Source organism: Bos indicus, chromosome 4 (genome assembly GCF_029378745.1).
Source record: "Bos indicus isolate NIAB-ARS_2022 breed Sahiwal x Tharparkar chromosome 4, NIAB-ARS_B.indTharparkar_mat_pri_1.0, whole genome shotgun sequence".
Taxonomy (NCBI): Eukaryota; Metazoa; Chordata; class Mammalia; order Artiodactyla; family Bovidae; genus Bos; species Bos indicus.
In genome coordinates this window covers 109,227,759-109,247,093 of record NC_091763.1, presented here as the reverse complement: position 1 = coordinate 109,247,093, position 19,335 = coordinate 109,227,759, and positions in this window count along the sequence as shown.

Here is a 19,335-nt window from a genome sequence, read left to right as displayed (position 1 = left end):
AGACTCAAACCCTGACATCACTTATTATATACTATTTAAATATTTAACAGTTTAATTTCTCACCATTTTATCAAAAATGTTTCAATATCATGTCTATGGATTTTTATTTTATACTTTGTAGTATAATCCAATAGTACATTGGTCATAGTTAATTTATTTCAATTATAATACTAAGATGAAGAATTTAATTTGGTTCTTTTTTATGGTTTGCAATAGTTCTTTCCAAATTTTTTAAAAAATTCTCTTCAAATCTTTTCAAAATCTATTATCTTATTAAGACTGATTTTCTTTTTAATATAATCTACAATTATCTGAATATTTAAAATAGACACAATCTGATAAATCCAAATTTTTGCCATTATTGATTGGCTTCTTTTGACCGCTTTTTAAGGATGGAACACATTTAAGTTTTCTTTGAGTAACTGGTAATTTTACAAAAATTTATACTGGAAACTGTGGCTTATACATTGTGGAGGCTCTAGGTTCTGTTCCTGTCTTCTAAAGCATGGATTTTTATTTTAGTGGTCAGTGCAATTACTGACTGATCATCTTGAACTTGGATAGGTTTGATTTTACGTCTTTTATACCTGGGGAAAGCTCCGTACATTTCCCAAACTTCTCTAAATTAGCAAGGAACAATCTCTGAAATCAATCTCCTATGCAGATATTATGAAGACCTAGTTTTTGATTGTGTCAGTGTAGGTCTATAGAAATCTTCTCAAATGAGGCTATAACTCCTCAAGCGTGGCCTCGGTGGAATGTCTAATTAGATGCTCAGTGTCCTAGGGGTGGGTTGGGACACCAACGTCCCTAGCACACCTCAGCCTCTAGTATCTATGCATCACTCTCAGCCTCATAGCTGCTGGTCTCTTGTAGGACTATACAGTCTCATTCTGTGTATAGACAGGCCAGTCTTAGCCGAGAACTTTGGGGGAATGTCTTCTTTACATCTCTGGACTCCTTTCTTCTATATTGTGCTTACTTATACATTACAGCTGCTTTATCTGACCCAAACTCTGACTCTTACCTTCTTCACTCAGCAGGACTACATGACTTATTTGGACTCCACTTCATTGCACTGTGATCAGAAATTTGTCCCCAGGAAGTAGACAGCATTGAAGAGGGACTGCCCTTGGACAGGTTCATTTTCTCAAGAACAATGTTCTTGCATTAGTTGTTGTCTAATTCTGTAAGACATTGGATATATGTATATATGAGTATACACAGACATACGCATGTATGTTGGTTTAATTCTCATCATTCACAGTGAGAAGGTTAGTCTGGTAGTGGAAGGGGGAAAATGTTCCCCTACAAAGTGAGTTGAATTTTTTTTTCATATTTATCAAATGCTTTCACAAATAATTTCAACCTTCACTATTGCCCTTAGGAACTTTCTTCGTAAATCAAATCTTATTTTTCCATTGTTCTTCCATGTAAAATGAGAGTTTTGTTAGAAAGTGCTGGGGATTACTTATCAATGCATTTTCCCCAATTCTAGACTCCTGAGATTTTTGAGTACTTCCAATCTGAATTCCCGGAGAAGGCAATGGCACCCCCACTCCAATACTGTTGCCTGGCAAATCCCATGGATGGAGGAGCCTGGTGGGCTGCAGTCCATGGGGTCGCTGAGGGTCAGACATGACTGAGCGAATTCAATTTCACTTTTCACTTTCATGCATTTGAGAAGGAAATGGCACCCACTCCAGTGTTCTTGCCTGGAGAATCCCAGGGACAGGGGAGCCTGGTGGGCTGCTGTCTCTGGGGTCGCAGAGTCGGACACGACTGAAGTAACTTAGCAGCAGCAGCAGCAGCAATTTGAATTCCAGACAAATATTCAGAGAAGTAACACAAAGTTGTTGTTTCCAGTGGATTTGCATTTAACTGTGTAACATCATCTCTGAACCACAATCAGAATTATTAAAGCATAATTCAGTTCAGTCACTCAGTTGTGTCCAGCTCTTTGTGACCGCATGGACCACAACATGCCAGGCTTCCCTGTCCATCACCAACTGCTGGAGCTTACTGAAACTCATGTCCATTGAGTTGGTAATGCTAACCAACCATCTCATCCTCTGTAGTCCCCTTCTCCTCCCACCTTCAATCTTCCCCAGCATCAGGGTCTTTTCTAATGAGTCAGTTCTTTGCATCAGGTGGCCAAAGTACTGGAGTTTCAGCTTTAGTATCAGTCCTTCCAAAGAACACCCAGGACTGATCTCCTTTAGAATGGACTGGTTGGATCTCCTTGCAGTCCAAGGGACTCTCAAGAGTCTTCTCCAACACCACAGTTCAAAAGCATCAATTCTTCAGCACTCAGTTTTCTTTATAGTCCAACTCTCACATCCATACATGACCACTGGAAAAACCATAGCTTTGACTAGAAGGACCTTTGTTGGCAAAGTAAAATCTCTGCTTTTTAATATTCTATCTAGGTTAGTCATAGCTTTTCTTCCAAGGAGCAAGCACCTTTTAATTTCATGGCTGCTAATCACCATCTGCAGTGATTTTGGAGCCACCAAATAAAGTCTGTCAATGCTTCCACATTTCCCCATCTATTTGCCATGAAGTTATGGGACTGGATGCCATGATCTTAGTTTTCTGAATGCTGAGTTTTAAGCCAGCTTTCTCACTCTCCTCTCTTCACTTTCATCAAAAGTCTCTTTAGTTCTTCTTTGCTTTCTGCCATAAGGGTGGTGTCATCTGCATATATGAGGTTATTGATACTTCTCCCACCAATCTTGATTCTAGCTTATGCTCCATCCAGCCTGGCATTTCACATGATGTACTCTGCATATGAGTTAAATAAGCAGGGTGACAATATACAGCCTTGATGTACTCTGTATTAGAGCATAAGCATCAGTTAAAGGAAAATTAACTTGGAACAAGCAAATGAAACCAAACTCTTCTCTCATTTCTAAAGACTTTTCACTGAAACATTTCAAGATGAATCATGCCAGTCAGAATGGCTGCTATCCAAAACTCTACAAGCAATAAATACTGGAGAGGGTGTGGAGAAAAGGGGACCCTCTTACACTGTTGGTGGGAATGCAAACTAGTACAGCCACTATGGAGAACAGTGTGGAGATTCCTTAAAAAACTGGAACTAGAACTGCCATACGACCCAGCAATCCCACTGCTGGGCATACACACCAAGGAAACCAGAATTGAAAGAGACACATGTACCCCAATGTTCATCACAGCACTGTTTATAATAGCCAGGACATGGAGCAACCTAGATGTCCATCAGCAGATGAATGGATAAGAAAGCTATGGTACATATACACAATGGAGTATTACTCAGCCATTAAAAAGAATACGTTTGAATCAGTTCTAATGAGGTGGATGAAACTGGAGCCTATTATACAGAGTGAAGTAAGCCAGAAAGAAAAACACCAATACAGTATACTAATGCATAATATGGAATTTAGAAAGATGGTAATGGTAACCCTATATGTGAGACAGCAAAAGAGACACAGAAGTATAGAACAGTCTTTTGGACTCTGTGGAGAGGGAGAGGGGGGATGATTTGGGAGAATGGCATTGAAACATGTATAATATCATATGTGAAACAAATCGCCAGTCCTGGTTTGATGCATGATACAGGATGCTCGGGGCTGGTGCACTGGGATGACCCAGAGGGATGGGATGGGGAGGGAGGTGGGAGGGGGGTTCAGGATGGGGAACACATGTACACCCGTGGAGGATTCATGTTGATGTATGGCAAAACCAATACAATATTGTAAAGTAATTAGCTTCCAATTAAAATAAATAAATTTATATTTTTAAAAAAAGAATAAAAAAAATGAATAGGTCCAGAATCCAAATTACACTGACCTCTTTCTATTGCTATCTTTGTTAACTTAAGCTTATCCACCAAGTGATCTTTAAAACCTAAGAATCACAACTTTAGGTCACTATGAAAAGTAATCATCATTAAATTGATATTTTAAATACTGTGTCTTTAAGCGATTATAATCCACTGGCAGTACACAATCTTTACTCCTTTGTCTTCTATGAGTCTCTTTCATTAGTAAATTTCTCTTACTTGTGAAATTCCTACAAAGATGTGTATATCAATTCTTAAAGTGTTAATCAAATTATTAACTAAACATCTAGGTGCTGCTTTTACTTCTCACTTCATCTTCTAAAGATCACAACTAATAAGAAATATTCCCAGAGTTACTGCATTGCCGTCTAATGGAATAGACTTCATTGCATATGGTTTAGAATCTCTATGGGCAGATATAAACTGCTCGCATTGGCTCTTGAAGCTCAGTATGAAGGAAATAATTGTTTTTCTCCTTTAATTCTACCTAATTTCCTATAAATTCTTCATCATATGAAACATGACTTTTCTTCAAATTGAGGACTTAAGTAAAATTTGAGAACTGCCCAGACATGTCAGAAATAAAGAATACATGTAAGATTGAAATGTGAAATGTGAGTGTGAAATGAAGTTTTAAATGTAAATAGGTATACCATAAAGGAAACAATAAGAAATTTTTATAAAATGAACCTAGAGAGGAAAATTTCACTAAAGAGTTTAATTTTATCTGTAATTCATTTGACATTTTCCAAAAGTCTTTGAAAGATTTTATGCAAGCATGTGAGGAGGTCAAAACTTCTCTTTTGTGTGCCAAAGACATATCAACCACTAAACACTAGGAATGACTTTCCCAAGGTGAGATGAACTATAGTTGGCTGTGTCCTTTATTCCTTCCCATATTCCTCTCTACTGCTCTTTATTGCCAGGCACATTCATCCCTAGGGCCATACAGTCTGAGTTCTCTTCCTCTCATTGAAGGAGGAGAGTGTCTAGAGGATTGATCTTAAGTTCATATGAGGATAAGCGATTTGATTAACTTAGCACTCCTGAGAAGATGGATTTCAAACTCTCTTCTGTGTTAACAATGACATGTCATTTATTACTTGAATTGTTTTAGATAAATGCCTTAATATCTGCTAGTAGGAACTTTTGGTAATATCTAATGCTATGAAAAGGACAAGGAAAATCTCTCTGGGACTATGAAAATCTCTTGACATGTAGACTGATTCTAGACAAAGAGAAGAGTTTGGAGGATCACATATAAGTTCAGTGGCGCCATTCTTCTTTAGAAGTATAATGAAGAAAATTTAATAATGGAAAACTTTTATATGCTCAAGCTGTACTTCCTATCTATAGTTAAGTTTTTCGTAGTCCTGGTTTTAATTTTAGTTGCTCACATATTTGGTGAGAACTTGGAATCTTGACACTTTGCCACAAAATAATAGAATTTTATATTTGAAAGACTGTTCAGCCCAACATTTCCCCCCTTTATTCTCCTCATTGAAATATCCTCAATTCTCTCCTCTTTCATAAATGTCAAGGTTTTTCTAATTCTTTTCCAGTGTTTACCATTCTTCCTTAGATAAGCTACTTTTAATCCCTTGCCCTTTTCAAATCTTTCACTAGGAAATAAAACCATGTTACAAAAAGAGACCAAGATACAAAGGGCAAGGCCAGTAACTGAAGAAATTATTATAAAATAATTTATCCTCTTTAAATGTTCGAATCCAGTCATATCAGAGGTAAGGATTCTAATACAAAGAAGGTTATAAGTTCTCAGGTACCCTGGAGAGGATTTAATCCTGTTTTCCTCACTTCACATTATCCTTCAAGTCCTCTATTACTCAAAATTGCCACAAGTTAGAGGAAAATTTTTCACAGTGATCATAGTTTTAAGCAGCAGGATATATTTTAGGCAGAAATGTATTAATTTTTTTAGCCAAATCTTTTCTTTTATGAACCACCATTACCCATACTACATTTCATTATTTATTTTATCTTATACCCCTAATATAGAAAATATTTAGGAGATGGAAGCTGGGGTAGGAAGGAAAGCTGTCTAATCCTACCTAGTTTTACCATCTTCTATCACTCCTAAAAAATATGTATATTCCTCTCAGTTTCTTAGCATCAACAGGTTTTGGAACTTCAAAGACAAGAAGAGATTCTTATTTCTCTGCTATCATACAATCAGCTCTCCCATCTGAGACTATGAACTGCAATGACTGAGTAACTTAGGCTAAGGTGGGTCAAAGGGGAGAGGGATGGGAGCTTAAAAAAAAGAGAGATCCAAATCCATTATCCTGTTAAGTAAATCTTTGCTTTTCTGGTAGTGCCTTTCATATAAAAGTCCTCATTAAACATTGTGAGTGAATGAATGACCTGGGATGAACTATGTCTGTATACAAAATCTGAGGTGACCAGGACATCTTCCAATTTCAGAAAGTAATATTAGACAGCTGTGACCCTTGAGATACCATTGCTTCAGCTGGAGCTTATGTAAATTCAGCACGTTAAAGAATGTTAATCTTTTGTTGTTGAATATTCAAAATATGGCAATTGGTTAGAAATTGCTGGAAATTTATTTCAGTTTAGAAGTGTTCTCAGCTTTAAAATGAGCTGCTCCCCAAATCAGTGAAACGATTTTGGTGAGGTGATTTTCACACTGGCTTAGAGAGAGCTGTGTATGAAAAAAAAATGCCAAAAGAAGTGTGTATGGATGGGCAAGTTGTAATCGAGTGCGAAGGGGTCTGGCATCACAACTTGTGTCTGGCAGTGTTGGAGAGATGGGTGAGAGCTTGAAGGAGAACAAAGTCTTGAGGAGTTTCTTGACAAATCATGGGGCAAAAACAGGGTTCCTCTGATGGTAATAGGAAAATGTCTGGATCTGAATTGAAAGGAAAATCACTCCATATACCTGCAGGCACAGCCTTGTTTTGGTGTCTTGGTGCACTGGATTCTCTGGGGGAATCAGTGTCACCCTGACGTCTTCCAAGTTTTGTCTTAGATGCCAGTAGATAAGCACAGCAAGTAATGGCCGTGACGAGGAACTTGAAGGAGTTGAACATAGGCGGTAACCACTAGTGATTTGAAGAGCAGGTGAGGTGGAGCATCAGGAACAGCAAACTCAAAGTCCCAGCCAACCAGAATGTGGTGGGTGTGGGAATGCGGGAAGGTGCTAACAAAGGTGAGTGTTTCTTCATAAACCTGGATGTTTGTCATTAGCATCTAAGGACATAAGCCATAGACACAAGGATGATTATTATTAATGCCGCCCCATTTGTACCCACTACTGTCTGACATGATTCACTGGTATATATTTGTCTTTGTCAGTGATGCTTGCATTTACCATCTTAGAAAGTCAATTTGATAACTCATTGTCTGTTAAGATGGGCTCTTGGAATGTCTCTAGGTTAGGATTACCAGATTATCAACTAAAATACAGTTGTTGATAATGTAGTATAGTGTACTACCATAGATCAGATCAGATCAGTCGCTCAGTCGTATCCGACTCTTTGCAACCCCATGAATCGCAGCTCGCCAGGCCTCCCTGTCCATCACCAACTCCCGGAGTTCACTCAGACTCACGTTCATCGAGTCAGTGATGCCATCCAGCCATCTCATCCTCTGTCTTCCCCTTCTCCTCCTGCCCCCAATCCCTCCCAGCATCAGAGTCTTTTCCAGTGAGTCAACTCTTCACATAAGGTGGCCAAAGTACTGGAGTTTCAGCTTTAGCATCATTCCTTCCAAAGAAATCCCAGGGCTGATCTCCTTCAGAATGGACTGGTTGGATCTCCTTGCAGTCCAAGGGACTCTCACGAGTCTTCTACAACACCACAGTTCAAAAGCATCAATTCTTCGGCGCTCAGCCTTCTTCACAGTCCAACTCTCACATCCATACATGACCACAGAAAAAACTACCATAATGTAACTTTAAATAAACAACAAATAATATTTGAAGGTAAGAATGCCCAAAATGTCACCTGGGACATATTTAGACACCGTTGTTCAGTTGCTAAGTCATGTAGGACTCTGAGCATGCCACGCTTCCCTGCCTTTCACTATCTCCATGAGTTTGCTCAAAGTCATGTCCACTGAGTTCTAGATGCCATCCCACCAATTCATCTTCCACCACACTCTTCTCCATTTGCCTTCAACCTTTCCCAGCATCAGGGTCTTTTCCAATGATTTGGCTCTTTGCATCAGATGGCCAAAGTATTGGAGCTTCAACTTCAGCTTCAGTCCTCCCAATATTCAGGGTTATACCCGCATTGCATGTGAGAGTGCTAAGTCACTTCAGTCATGTCTGTCTCTGCAGTTCTATTGACTGCAGCCTGCCAGGCTTCTCTGTCCAAGGGATTCTCCAGGCAAGAATACTGGAGTGAGTTGCCATGCCCTCCTCCAGAGGATCTTCCTGACCCAGGGATAGAACCCATGTCTCTTATGTCTCCTGCATTGGCAGGTGTATTCTTTACCACTAGCACACCTGGGAAGCCCCATTATACCCCCACTCCCCCACCAAAAGTTGTTTACCTAAAATTGATATTTAACAAAATATACTTTCTACCTGGCAATTCTATCCTAGATTTCTAGGCCCACTGCATCAGTAATCTCCATCTGTCAGATGGCCATCTTATCTCATTTCTTTGCAAAGTTGAAGACGTAGGGATTTCCATCCTATGTAATTATATCTGCCTCTAGTTCTGCAGTCAATACCCTCCCTTCCTCACTGGTATCCCCTGCCTCTAGGAGGCGCTCTTCACAGTCCAGGCTTTCAGGCTGCATGTGAGTGAGATTTACTCTGGTTAGACTTCTGTAGTCAGTAATTCTTCATGGTCAGTTTACCTCCTGTTATTCTGGCCTACTTTCTCTCTAATTCAAGAAAAAATTCTTTCTCCTGCTTACCTCTTTTACAGCGTGTCTAACTTAGAAAAAGGAGATTTTTTTTTCTTTTTTTTTTTTAACCATACAGCTCTGTGATTTGCAGGAGTGTGTGTGGGGATGACAGTTGTGATATGTACAAGGGATATTGAGGGAAAATTGGTACAATACTAAGAAGCATAGCTCTCTTCAATGTTTACTCCCGAGCTCTTTTCTTTGGGATTTCTGAGCCCTAAGTATATAAGGAACTATGGTGAAACAGCTATTTGCCTGTTGCTATATGAAAATAAAGAAGTCTTTTTTTTTCTTTTGTTTTCTTCCTTATTGTTATTTTTTGGTGTGTTTACCCATTGTTGCTTTGTTTGGTTTTTCAATAAATATACAGGGGAACTCATCCTTATGTCACCTATCTCTTTTCATGGTGTATTTTGAGTATCAGCTCAGACCCAGATAAAACACTTCATGCACTTGCTAGTCAAATACTTTCTATCTAAAGCGGATTTATATTTGCATGTATAATTTTAGACTGTATAGAATACATATATATATATTTATAAAATGAGTTTACCATGAGCCCACTGTGGCTCAGATGGTATAGATTCAGCCTGTAATGCAGGAGACTCATGTTCAGTCCCTAGGTTGGGAAGGTCCCCTGGAGAAGAGAATGGCAACCCACTCCAGGATTCTTACCTGGAGTATTCCATGGACAAAGGAGACTGGCAGGCTACAGTCCATGGTGTCACAAAGAATTGAACCCAATTGAGCGACTAACACAATCCAATGAGTCTACACACTTTTTCAAAGAAGGAAGAAAAATTTAAGTGTATCAATAAGTAAGATATTAGAGACAGTAAGACGAAAGAAATAAATTTTACTCTTGGATCTACTATTCACTAAATGCCGTCCATCCCTAATCTTGGATTTTCTTATCTGTGGAGAATAATACACTATGGTATTGTAGGAACACATTTTATTTTTTGGGGGTTATTTGTTTTTAATGGTAGGGTAATAACATATTCTGGAATTAATCAGATACATAATCTTGATATATATATGTGTGTGTGTGTGTGTGTGTGTGTGTGTGTGTGCGTGTGTGTATTCCAGTTATTATCAACACTTAGCTTTAAAAATGAACTCTAGCTGGGACTATAGGATTTTGATCCCACATTGTGATAAGAAGATTTTGCCCATTCTTTCATATATTAATAAAATGCTTAAATGAGTTAATACACATCTCACCTTTAAATAGCCCTTTAATGCGTGATTTCCAGCAATCCTACGAATTTTTCTGTTTTCAAAAATATTGCTTCCAGGGGACAGATTGTCATGGTTTCTTCAACTTAATTCCCAGCCACATTTATGTAAAAAGGAACTTGGTTATCAATCAGACAGGATTTATTCATCCAAGAAAATAACCACAGGAGAAGTGTAGACACAAAAGTTCCAGGATGCTAAAAGGCTAGTTGAGCTCTTAAGCTCAGTTTCCACAATGAAAACTTCATGATACTCATTCAGAAATCTCTTTAACCTTCCAAGGTCTCAATTTCTTTAAATATGAAATCATGGCAACAGAATGATTTGTGATTCCCAAATACAGCTGATGAACAGAATCACCTTGAGATTTATTTTCTTTCAGTTTTAGGTTCCTGGGTTCCATCTGACACCTAAAGAATCTGATGACCACATCTGGGGAGTTTCCCTATGACAATGATTACCTTAAAAAATAGAGACAGTCAAGGAACAATCGGTTTGCTGCTATAAAAAACATGAGTTAATAATATTTATCTAATATCAGAAATAGAGTTAAGTGGAAAAAAAATAATGTCTATAAATAGTCCTGCACATTGAACCTAAAATGAGATTAGGGAAATTGCAACATTCATCTAGTTAGGAATAATGAGTTTAAAAAAAATACATTATGACCAGTAGATCTTGGAAATCTTTCCTTTTGATCTGTTCCCAAATGATTCTGAAAATTAGTGATTTGAAGGAACGACTGGATTCTTCTAGGTATCATATTTCATTTCATGTAAAGTTCTGACTGCTACAACTGTTCTGTTGTTTCTTTCTATGAAAATAACTATTCAATAATTGACAGCAATCAAAATGAAAATGTCTTTCATTAGAAAGTCATATGGCAGTCATGCTGGATTTTTAAAAACTGCCCTGGTGTATAGACAAGAAAGAGCAACATTTCAAGCTGTCTGTTATCTATTGTCCTTCACCAGAGGGGACCCGTTCCTTCAAAGCAGTTTTCTTGTACTATAAGAAGCCTATATGAACAACGTGCTCCAAGTCAAACCTCCATGTTTCAAGCCCTCAGACAAATGAGCTTTCTATTTAGTTCCTAAATCAAAACTCAATAAATACTCGAGGTTTTATGATGTTTTCTTTCATATCTTTTTCTTGAATTTACTGAGTGTTCATGAAGCGACTCTTACATGTTTAGAACTACATACAAAGGATAAAATCACTATATCCCTGTTCTCATGAAGGTGAAAGAAGATAGTTGGCAAATGAAGCATATACAGCTGTAGGCCATCATTTAAAAATAAGTAAAATAGGTTTTGAGAGTTTATGAAAGGAGAAGAATTAATGGTGGTGAGAGTAATCCAGAAAGTTTGCATGATGACAAGAGTGTGATATGAGAGAATAGAACCTGGTTATGCTGAAAGTGGGAAGGGATAAATAGATGTCAAAATTTCACAACTAAAACCAAGACCTTTTGTCATTCACTTTCAAGTCTTCTAAGAAAACCTCATATATCAAGCATGTATCCTACCACCAACGACTCTTTATAGCCTGCCAGTTGTATTGTATGGGTTTTCTCTGTTCCTAAATGTTCTACATAAGTTATACAAAATTGAAGTGATCTCTCTTTAAATATATTTAAGTCTTTTTTTCTTTCTGCATTGCTCTTTGATCAAGTACTATTCAATGTTTTTGTTGCGCCTATGACCACTTTTTAACTTTTGACATAAACTCTTGAGCTTCTTAGAAATTTTAGTATAATCTTAGTTCTTAAGGAAGTTTCAAGTACTTATTTCCCTAACACTTACATTTAATCATCATTTTCTTTCCAAAATATGGAAGAGTAAACAACAAATTATTTTTACCTCCTTTCTTGGGCAGTCCTGTTGTTTAGTCAGATTGGCATCATTATGCTGTAAAAATACATCCAAATTCACTTTAGTTCTTATAATCTCTTCAAAACACTGAAATACAATTTATTGGCATCATATTGAAACTACAAATTCTAGGTAATTATATCTTCTCCCTTAAAACTGTACAATTTCCACTTTTCCTCTTAAAGTTGCTGGTCAAATGTGTGTTTTTAAGAAAGTCCTACCTAAATGACTATTGCAACTTCCCTAATGCAAGTTTAGTCTCAATATGCAGTATTTATTATTTGTATACATCATTTTTTTTACTTAAGTCTGGTCTGTACTTCTGACATTAAACATATAAATTCATATTTTTTCTGTAGCACCAGAACAATTGCTCTTTGCATGATTCTGTAATATGCAGTAGTATTAGTACAGGAAGATTCCCCAGATAGACTTGCCAGATAACATACTGGATACCTAGTTAAATTTGAATTTCAAATAACTAACAAATAACCCTGTGTAATTATGCATATGTGGGTCTTACCTGTATCAAAACTATATTAATTATTTATTTTGGATTCAAATTAAGTGTATTTTTATTTGTTAACTCTGGCAACACTAGCAGGAAATTATTACCAAGATTCTATCAGGCTTCCCCAAAAAGACCTGCTTCTTTTTTTTTTTTCCCTTTCTCTTTCCCTCAATTTCTTATTTTGTTTAGTCCCTTCAACTGTTGCTGTCACTCCTGGACCATTTTTAATACATACGTTCCCTTCTGCTTTCTCACAAGTCATTCTTATCTGACATATTTGTGCCTGCCATCTGAAACCTTTCTGCCATGTCCTTAGTATCTGCTCTAAAATCTTCCAGTGCTCTCTGGTACACTCATGACGAAGGCCAGCCAGATTCTTAGTTTAATTTTCAGGCTCCTTCTTAATTAAATGCATCTTTCTATTCAACTCCTGTCCCACTCATTTTGCAAACTAGTGCCTCATCCCAAATGCCTTTCAATTAAATGTGTTAATTGTACACCTCCATCCACCTAGCCAGGCTACTTGTCTTCTTAGATATGCATGTCTTCTCATCTGATTAGCTTATCAAACTCTCATACAAATGTTTTCTGGGATGCTTTCCTAAACTTTTATTCCTCTGTCATTCATTTTCTATTGAAATTACATGTAACAATTAATTTAACACACGATCCCACACTGCATTTCATGTTTTGGCCATGTTACTTTTCTCTCCTTCAATAAAATACTAGCAATTTTTAGGCCAATGAGTATGTCCTTTCTACTAATCAAATACCAGGAGTTCAAAAACTACCTTCTGCATTGAGTAGAAGAGGATAATGACCGCCGAATTAAAGGTGAAGCAATTACTACTGAGGAGGAAATAATTAGAACAGTTGCCAGGTTATGGATATCACCATCTCTTCTGCCAAAGAACTGATGCTTTTGAACTGTAGTGTTGGAGAAGACTCTTGAGAGTCCCTTGGACTGCAAGGAGATCCAACCAGTTCATCCTAAAGGAAATCAGTCCTGGATATTCATTGGAAGGACTGATGCTGAAGCTGAAACTCCAATACTTTGGCCACCTGATGAGAAGAACTGACACATTGGAAAAGACCCTGATGCTGGGAAAGATTTAAGGCAGAAGGAGAGGGGACTACAGGGGATGAGATGGTTGGATGGCATCACCGACTCAATGGGCATGAGTTTAAGTAAACTCCGGGAGTTGGAGGCAGACAGGGAGGCCTCGCATGCTGCAGTCCATGGGGTCTCAAAGAGTCAGACACGACTGAGCAACTGAACTGAACTGAACTGATCTCTTCTGCTTTGGGTATCTGCTGAGCTGGATGAAAGCTGCCGTTACTAACAAAGGGGATATGAAAAGTGAAACCAAACCATCAGGCTTTAGTCATGCATCTAAGAATCAAAGATGCTTTAAAATAGGATATTTTTCCAGAGTTCATTTTGGGACTTGAGAAATTTAAAGGTTGATCCGCCTTGTTCTGATTGCTCGTCTTGGGAGCTCCAGTCTGACATTTCACTTCAAGTTCAGATTCCTACAGCTGGTTGTTCCTGACTATTGCAAGATGTTTTTGCTTCATATTTGAGGCCAGATCAGTGGAAGTCCAAGTGCAGGGTACTTGACTGAAGACATGGTGTTAGGAAAGTAGGCATTTCAGAATCATTCTGAACTTGATATGGAGACAAATAAGGCAGAGGCATCTCTGATCTACCGACTGAGGCCCAGACATGGCCTGGTATTTTTTGCTAGTATCATATCTCTAGAGTTCATATAAATCAATTTACAGGAACATTATTTATTCCTCTCTCCAAGACGATTTGCCAGAATGAGGTCAGAAAGAAAGATTAATATGACACCTAATACTGCAGCAAGAAGAAAACTGTTTTACAATTAGGGTCAGACCTTAAAGAGGCAGGTGTGCTTGCTCTGCAGGAAAACATTAAATTCAGCCTCCCTTTAAGGAGCCTGATAGATCCTATTTTGGTGTATCCAATGGCACTGCAGCCATGACATAAGGACAGGCCATGAGTGTCTGAAATCCTAGCTTGACAATCCCCTTAACTTCTCTGAGCCTCAGTTTCATCATCTGGAAATAAGAAAATGTCATGGTGTCTTGTGAGAATTAAAGCTGAAAATAGGTGGGAGATGGAAGCCCTGTGCTAATAGTAGCCTCTTGATAAATAGGAACACTTGACTCTACCTCTTATAATCCATCTTTTCATGCCAGTGGAATCAAGGTTTGGGTCTAGGTAGAAATGTGTACAGTACTTTTTTATTGTAAAACTCTTTGAAGTGCATAATCTAATGTATTTTAAAAATACTGCATTGAACACCATGGCTTCCTTATATTTTTCTGAGAAAGAAGCTGAAATACAGAAAAAACTGTAATAGTGCAAAGATTTCTAAGCGACTCTGGAAAGTTGGTTAAATTTCCAACTGAACCACTAAGTACTTGATGCCCTTGAGCACATTAGCCCTCTTGTGTGTAAAGTAGAAATTCTGACCTGGATGTTCACCATATTCTGGCATAACTCTGAAAGTCTATAATGCAGCCTAGACAGGGACAAAATTATAAACAGAATTTGGGCTTACGAAGTGGTATGACTTTTCTCTCTTGATCACGTTGCTTCCTTTGCAGTTATCTGCAGCATTGATTCCCTACATTTACATGAAGTAATATAAATTTCTTTGCCCTTTAAAATCCACTGCTAAATGTGCATGTCTTACAGTAAATGTTGCTCAACCACCAATGATTTGTTGTAACTGCATGGGGGATACACATAAATCAAAAATGCATTTAGAGCTCTGTCCAAATTATAAATTCAATAACTCAGTCCAAATTATAAATCAAATATCTGACTACTGTGCAAGTGCCAATCAACTGAAATAGATTAATAACCTCAACTGAAGTGACTTGATGAACGGTGGAAGTTATGGGAACTATAAGATTTCAGCTCTAATTTGAAGAGCCCTTCTCAGTGTTGGCAGAATCCTTCTGCTCACTGGGTAATAGGAATAGGAAATTTAGAGAATGCAGGCCATGGGCTTTTCTTAGTCTGTCTTTTTGTTCTCATGCCTTCCCTATGCAGAATGTACTAATCATTCTTAATGCTTCATAGATGAAGGAATGAAAAGCAGAGAGGTGAAGTGGCTTGTCCCATGTCACATGCTATTAAAATGTAAAGCAGGACTTAAACTTTCAAAGAATCTTTCTTTAGACTGTTAACAGTTCTATGATACTGGTTCCCATACCATTCTAAGTAAAGGATAACTGATGGGTGGAATTTCACAGCCAAATTGTCTTGAGTTGAAAATGATCTCTATGGGGCTAGAGAATATAAAAGTTCCAAGAAAGCTAAGGTATGTCGTATTTATCTCCTTTAATGATGAAAAGATTTCTTTAACTTTCCCTGCTCCAGTGCATTATTTCAGCTTATCAGGATGTGCATGGCCCCTGTGTAAGTATTCTTCACTTTTAGAACTCCACGATGACTAATGTTTGCATAATTAGATTGTTTTGGTCTTTCTTATTTTTATAATAACTTTCCTGAGCCATTTATCTACTACCTGCAGCTTCTTCCCTTCTCCAGATACAGAGGTGTCTGGCCATGTCATGGGCTTTTGTGATGATTAAAAAGGGAAAAGAAAGATTTTATATCAATAGCTCAATATTCTATTTCTCATACATCATATATCAGGTTGAGATAAATGGGTTTTATTCATAATTTAATGTGAAGTGAGTACCTGCTGCAAGATGGCTCTGTTAGCTCTCTTCCTATGTGCTATCTAATTATCAAAACAATACCAAGTGGTCGTTCTTGTTGTCCTCAAGGTTTCTTTAGTACTCATGAGCCCTGTGGAGTTACGAGGGAACTATAATGGCTTGTCTTAAGGAAACTTCAGTTACTTTATTGACCTAGTAGAAAATGTACAATCTCAAACACTTCCCATAGGAAATAAACTTCCACAAACATTTATGGAGGTAAATCTCTCTCCATATTGCCTTGCCTTTCAACAATTGCCACAATTCCCCAGCCTCTCTCTCACTTGGGCCCACCTCTCCCCATTGCATTTATTAAAAGCATTCGTGCTTTCACACTGTTTGTAGTACTAGTAGTAGTATCTCCTTCCAATAAACCTTAAACACTTCAATCTGGATCAAGGTAACCAGTAGCCTTGAGCTCAGCATGATTAAGAGCCATCACCAGGCACCGGCACTAAGACCACTCAGCTACTGCTTAAAAGAAGATGGAACATGTCCTTTTTAGTGCAGGAAAACACAAAAACATGTTTAGGAAGAGAGGATGTTGGATGTTACAAGAATATAAAATATTAGTAAACAGGGAACATAGGGAAGGAAATGCAAGCAACACAGATATTTGAGCCAGTCACTGCACTTCCTTACAGTAGTATAAACCTTATCAGTTCTCTGATGGGGCTAAAGGGTGGGCATTACCTTGCACATTTCACATTTGACAAAACAGGTTTGGAGAAGTTGTATCATTTGACCATTCAGCACGGCTAGCAAACAAGGAAAACTGATGTGGGTACATTCAACATCAGAGCTCCTTTCAGCACGGTACAGCCCTGTCACAGAAGCTTTCGCACAGCAAAGGAAACCATAAACAAAATGACAAGACAGCCCAAAGAATGGGAGAAAACTTTTGCAAACAAAGCAAACTATAAGGGGCTAATCTCCACAGTATACAGAGAGCTCATGCAGCTCTGTGTGAAAAAAACAACCCTCAGTCAGAAGATCTGTATAGATATTTCTCCAAAGAAGACATACAGATGGCTAAGAGGCACATTAAAAGATGCCTGACATCCCTAATTATTATCAAAATGCAAGTCAAAACTACAGTGAGGTATCTCCTCACATCAAATGGCCGTCACCAAAATTCTGTAAAGCAATTATCCTTCAATAAAAATTAATTAATTAAAAAAGCCCCCCAAAAAAGAGCCTACAAACAATAAACACTGAAGTAGGTGTGGAGAAAAGGGAATCTTTCTATATTGTTGGTGAAAATGTAAACTGGTACAACCACTACGGAGAATAGGATTGAGGTTCCTTAAAAAACTGAAAATAGAGCTACCATATGATCCAGCAACCCCACTCCAGGGCATATATCTGGAGAAAAACATGGTTTGAAAGGTACATGCACCCCAATGTTTACTGCAGTGCTGTTTACAGTAACCAAGACATGGAAGCAACCTAAATGTCCATCACAAGAGGAATGGATAAAGAAGATTGACACATATACACAGTGGAACGCTATTCAGCCACAAAAAGGATGAGATAATGCCATTTTCAGCAATATGGATGGACCTAGAAATTACCATGCTAGGTGAAGCCAGTCAGCCAAAGACAAATATCACGTGATATCACTTGTATGTGGAACTTAAAATGAACATATTTACAAAACAGAAACAGACATCAAAAACCAACCAAACAAAAAAACCCACAAAAAACCTTGTGGTTACCAAAAGGGAAAGGTAGGGGGAGAGAGAAACTAGGAGGTGACGATTAACATTCATATATAATGAATATATAACAAGATTATATAGAATAGATACACACTGTGAAAGTAAATGTTGCTCAGTCATGTCCTTTATAAACCTGAACTCTTTGCGACCCCATGGACTATACAGTCCATGGATTCTCTAGGCCAGAATACTGGAGTGGGTAGCCTTTCCTTTCTCCAGGGGATCTTCTCGAACCAGGGTTTCCTGCGTTGCAGGCAGATTCTTTACCAACTGAGCTATCAGGGAAGCCCAGACACTCACTAATACATACAAAATGGATAATCAACAAGGATCTACCTACTCTTTAGCTCAGGGAACTCTGCTCAATACTCTGTAATAACTTATATAGGAAATGAATCTGAAAAAAGATATATGTTTATATAGAACTAAACCACTTGGTTGTATGCCTGAAACTAACACAACATTGTAAATCAAATGTACTCCAACATAAAAAAGAAAAAGAAAAAAAAATCTTTAAAAAAGTAGTCAAAAATAACATCAATCAAATTAAAGGGAAGCAAGCATAGTTTCTGATTAGCAACTTTAACTCCCACCATTCTTAAAAATGTATTATGTAATATTTCACATGATGTATTTGTATAGCTAAGTTAATAAAAGTAGTCATGGTTGTTTAGAGAATAGAAAATTATCTTTGCTTCTGGAACACCGTCCTCCCAAAGGAAACTACTATTCTGAATTTAACATTAATAATTTTATTGTTTTTTGTGTTCAATTATGATAAGCTACATATATTGTAGCATTTACCAACTTAACCAACTTAAATATATGGTTCAGGAGTATTTTGCCTGGAGAATCCCAGGGACGGGGGAGCCTGGTGGGCTGCCGTCTCTGGGGTCGCACAGAGTCGGACACGACTGAAGCGACTTAGCAGCAGCAGCAGTATTAAGTTCACTAGTGCTGTATAGTCAATCCAGAACTGTTTTTATCTTGTAAGACTGAAACAGCACCGCATTGCACAACTTCCCACCTCTTCTCCCAGCCCCGGTAACCAGGATTCTACTTTCCATCTTTGGGAGACTGACTACTGTATGAACCTCATGTAAGTAGGACCATATACTATTTGTCATTTATTTCCTTTAGCATAATGTCTTCAAGTTTCACCACATTGTAGCGTGTGTCAGAATGTCCTACCTTTACAAGCCTGAAATGATACTCCATTGTGTATTCAGACTACATTTTGTTTATCCATTCATCCAGTGGATATTTTGACAGTTTCTACTTTTTGGCTACTATAAATAATGCTGCTATGAATGTGGGCATGCAGATAATAATTTCCTTGATTTTAGTTTCAATTTTCTTGTGAATGAAGATATCTTTAAATGATATGTTATTTACTTGAATGTTGTTACAGGCATGCTTGCAACTAAGGTTCATTTTCCCTGTTAAATTGAATTCTACTTGTAAAAGTACCATTTCTTCTGTGATGGACATTTGACTTGTTTCCAATTT